This window comes from Amphimedon queenslandica, unplaced genomic scaffold (genome assembly GCF_000090795.2).
Source record: "Amphimedon queenslandica unplaced genomic scaffold, v1.1 AMPQUscaffold_12904, whole genome shotgun sequence".
Lineage (NCBI taxonomy): Eukaryota > Metazoa > Porifera > Demospongiae > Haplosclerida > Niphatidae > Amphimedon > Amphimedon queenslandica.
In genome coordinates, this window is record NW_003546860.1 from 21836 (window position 1) to 27200 (window position 5365).

Genomic DNA, 5365 nt, shown 5'->3' on the forward strand with positions numbered 1-5365 from the left:
AATGTTTTGCCGACTTCAAAGAAGTGTTACCTAACGCGCGGGTGGTCTATAATAACTGCTTTAAGTGTTCTTATTAATTAATTTTAATGATTACTATTAACTTTAATATTGAGGGTGTGGCTTTCTATATTTCCGGAAATGTCCGTTTACAGAGGTAAAATCACATGTTTAGAAGCTTCTTTGTGCTTGTAAAACTGTCCGCTGTCCGGAGTTTAGAGGTGGTCGCTTCTGGGAGGTTGCTAATGTACAGTAAGATGGGATATTTTCATCGGTGACTGCAGGTTTGTCCGCTCTAGGGAGTGTGTCCGCTTCTCGGACTGTCCGCTATCGGAGGTTTGACTGTATACATGCAGTTCATAGTGTGTAGGGATTTGGAGTCTGATATCAAACATACACACGCATTTACATTTGTGAATTTGTTGGAAATTGGTACAAAATTTTTGATAAAACAATTCATAAACCATCACAACAAATTTAGAGCCAAAAGGCTATGCATGAATATTTCGCTCATCAGAGGAAAGGATATTGTTTTTGCCTTCTTGGAGAACATTTTTAAAATCCTTTTAAAAAGCTATGTGGTCCAGCTAGCTAGAATTCTTGATTATCATACAATTTCTAATATACATGTATTATGTTTTATAACAGGTTTGAGCTGATTCTAATTAAAGCCAGATACTTAAGAATTCTCACAAAAGTTGGTTAAAGATGTACAAAAAATTATTATTAATTATTACCTTAACAGCAGCAACAGTGAGTCCAGCACTAGTAGTACCCACTCCAGTAGTTAATACAGAACGAGGACTGAGGCTACGTTTACACAGCAACGCAAAAAGCATCGTTTTTAAAGTATCCACTTTGAACACCGTTTTCATTTCCATAGAGTTCTATCAAGATTCTATCACGTTTTCATTCATTTCTGTGTAAACAGAAGCATAAAACAGGCACAAAACTATACCAATTGCATCGTTTTCGTTGCTGTGTAAATGTGGCCTGAGACTTGAAGCAAACTTGAGAAACTTGAGATTTTCCAGTGCCTAAAGAAACAAGACAAAACACAGTTCAGTAAGTGTAAGGAAGACTGACTACTGAGATAAAAAACAAGGTGGCAACAGTTAAAGAAATAGTATCAGAAAACTTTCATAGGGACATCAATATGCAATAGAAAATGCAACAAAAATTAGGGGTAATTTTGAAGGTAATTTTTGCAAAAACAACCAAGGGCATTTTCAAAAATTGGGCTTTAAAAATGCACATAACTCAAAAATTTACAGTGAAATCAGCTAAAACACACAGCATAAGGACATCATTATGTATCAGAAAATGTAATAAAAACTGGGGGTGATTTAGGAGCCATTTTTTGCAAAAACCCATGGGCTATAGCCTTGGGTATTTTTCAAAATTTGGCCATTTTTTAAAATGCTCATAACTCAAAAAATTTAAGTCCGAATCAGTTCAAACTTTCTACACAGCAAAGGACATCAATGCATGTAAATATTAGAAATTTAATATTGTTTTGTTCTTTCTTATAAAAGGCAATCAACAAATTTGTTCTTAAAAGTTTCTAAGTGTTTCGTCACCCCATTTCTGAAGCATGTTTTTTTTATTCTAGCTCTTTGTTCATCACTGTAACCATGACATACACATGTATATGTACATGTACAATTGTACATGTACATGTAGTTAAATCGACTACAATTCATTTCAGTTTGGATTTGAATCAGACTATCGACCTTTTTACTGAAGAAGGAACTCATTCAAATAATGGGCCATTAGCATGTACAATAACAATAGATTTTCTTCAAATACATGTACATGTACTTGAGCAGTGCTATGATAATCAAGGTGTTTGGGAAGAGTTAATTAAATGGAGGCGTGGTGTGTTTTATTATTCGCTAATTAATTTTTGCAAATTTATTTTCGCAATTATATAGAAATATTATGTGAAATCCACAAAAATTGCACAGCTTGAAACAAACCACTCATACGGTATTTTATTAGGTGCTTTACTACACACAGATAGCATGGAATACATCATAATATATATTATACATCAAAGATGATCAGACAACATATGTACATATACATGTACAATTCCCAGTATATTATACCTGGATCTCCCACTAGTAGTAAGTAACAGTCACCTCTAACACGAGTGCCAGGCTCATCAACAACTACAATAAATAAGTTTATACATTACTTCACAATTTACAATTACTACATGTATAGTATGTACTGTAAATGCTACATTATAATTCAGACTTCATGAAATACAGGCAGTAAAAGTACTTAATACAAGTGCACATGTATATGCACTCAACAGTCAAGGCTTCGCAATACACATGGTGATTGGTATTATACATGTAAGTAATACGGTAATTTTCTAATCATAAAAAAATTCAAAATGAGCAAAATAATAAAATTAAGGATAGAAATATTATGTACATAGCAAAACTAAGGTATAAATATTAAACTGACCTGGACCCCTCCAACGAGAGCTAAGCATATACAAAGCTTAACTACATATAGTCCAAATACTTGAGGACAGAAACTAGCAATAATCCCATTACGACCTTCCAATGGATTGTCCTTATAAGTACACCAAAAGGCATCAAAAAACGACTTCTAAAAATTATTATTTGTAATACAATTAAAAAAATAAAAGAAAGAGAACCATACCATTTCATTAGTGATGTCATTCTTCTCTTGACTAGATGTCTTCAGTACAATGTGATTTGCATGTATAACCACTTCCAACAAACACGTACTACCAGAGCTACATGTAAGATAGTATAAAATGTGTTGCAAATTCATTTGAAATTAAAGCCACTCTCACTTGAGAGATTTCCACTGCTGTCTGTGACAATACCAATAACAATAACATCATCTCCAGCTTTACAAGAATCCACAAGATCCCTCTCTAACACAACCCAGACAGACCTTGGAATCTATACATGTACACAAAGACAAAGAGTAGAAATAATGAAGGAAAAGAATGAGAGAGAGAAAGAGGTAGGAGATGGAAATAGAGGGAAAAATCACTTACATATCCAATCCCAAGCTTTTGTACATGTTCCTGCATTCTTATCTCTTGATAGTCATGGTAACTTGAAGACTCTGTAATAAACATGACTAAGGAATAAACAAATAGAAATCAGTACCCTCTTCAACTGGAGAAAACTTGTAAGAAATACATGTACAACCATCAACAGAGCACCTACAAATAAACACATAAAATAACAAGTATTGCTATAAATCATATTTAATGTTCATGCATGTACCAAAGTTCTCACAAAGTGTGCTAAGTGAGGCACATTTTAAGCACAAACAATATCCAGGGCATTTGGAGCAACATTAAAAATTCATATAAAATCCAATTTTGATTAGAATCAGCTCAAATTTTTTTTGACAATATAACAACGTATAATACGCATCAGTAAAAATTCTTTATGTATTATTCTAAAATATATATGTACATGGTGATAGGAAATGTTTCCTGTTTTTTCTGTCACTTTTCCTTATAATTGTGTGTGCCACTGCTTAGGTACAGTTTTCATGGATTAGTAAAGTGTACGAATCAAGTTAGCAAATTAATAAGTTAACTACGATGAAGCAGCTAAAAGTAAGAAAAACAAAAACATGCAGTATGTATCATCAACTGAAAAAGACTATAAATACACACGTACATGTACATGTATCAATTAATGCACAATGTTATGAAGACAAATTGATGTACTACTGTCCATGCAGTATAGCTAATAGGAGCACATGAAATAAAAGCTGAGATCTCTCTCCCTTACTCCTCATTATTTCAAGTTTTCTCATTAAATCTATTCTCTCATCAACATTATTCTGATACACATGTACATGTACATACATGTATAATGGTACAGTACATATACATGCATCAATTTCCGTTAGCGTATGAATCTCTTTCAATTCCATATTAGGACTTACATGTACTTGTATCCTTTTCCCAGACCATGAGATGGACATGATGGTATTACAATCATCATCAAGAACACATCATTTTATAACTGGAGAGAGAGAGAGAGAGAAGGAAACAGAGCAGTGACCCTTTTCGAGTAAATATAATCTTAAAAACCTAAAAATTAAATCAATTTATAAACTATATTGTATAAATCATTAGTGAACTACAATGTAATGTACATGTACATGTAAACACACTAACAAGTGTATTTACATGCTGGTGTATTTACATGTCAATTACACACAGCAATGCCATGTTTAATTGATTTGAGTAATAAATTAGAATAGGATTGATTGAGCTGCTTTTATAAATAAATAAATTAATGTAAATACCGATAGCTGGAAATATTTGCGGGGAATTAAATTTTGCGAGTTTGCGATTCCATTTAAAGCGCAAAATTTAAATCCACAAAATAATGAAATTCATGCATGACCACAGTAGATAATGCTACAATAACTGTCAAAACCGCAAATATTTAATCCGCAAACCAGGTTATTTTTAAGGATTCGCAAAATTTTTCTCCGCAAAATTAACCAGCTGTACGGTAAATATACTTTGGTTGTATTACAATGTCCTTCAGGAACTTCAAAACTTGACACAAACTTGATCAAAATTTAAAATAAATCCTATTAACAAAATAATTCAATAAATACATGTAATACGTGTGCAGTTTATGTAGTAAAACAACTAATATTTATTAAATCTGGATATTTAAAAATAATAATAAGCAAATTTTCGGGAATAAGCAAAGGCTATATATATGGCAGAGAAATGGCTTCAAGCATCCTCCCTCAATTCATAATACATTTTCTTTTTTCATGCAAATTGATGTAATTATGTTACGTAGAACATCTAAGTTGATATTGACTAAATTTTTTTAAAGTCAAGAGTATTTTTTTAACTAGAAAATTTTCAGAAAAACCATAGACAAATTAGCTTACGGTTCTATTTCAAAATGGTTCCAAAATCAACACATCATTCCAATCAACTCATGGTGTACAACAAAATTTTTTTCTATTAAAATTAACTTCTTTCCCATATGGTCAGCCATTTTTGTGGAGTCATGAATCCGAATCATCATAGTGCAAGAGAAAGGAACAAAAGAAGTTAAAAAAGTCCAGCATGTGGTACAGCCAGTAGCAAGTAAGACATTAACTTAATTAGTCACAAAAATTAAACTATAATTAGATTTGAAGTAGTAAATAATTTAAATTCCGGTCCCTATTAAACACACAAAGAGTATAGTACTGTAAAATGAAAAGATGCTCATCTCCATCTTGCTGTTGTTGTCTTTAATAGCTGTCATTGACAAAGCAGGAGGATCTCATTGTATGGCTGATTGTACTGGATATAAACATGAAGCATCACTATACATAA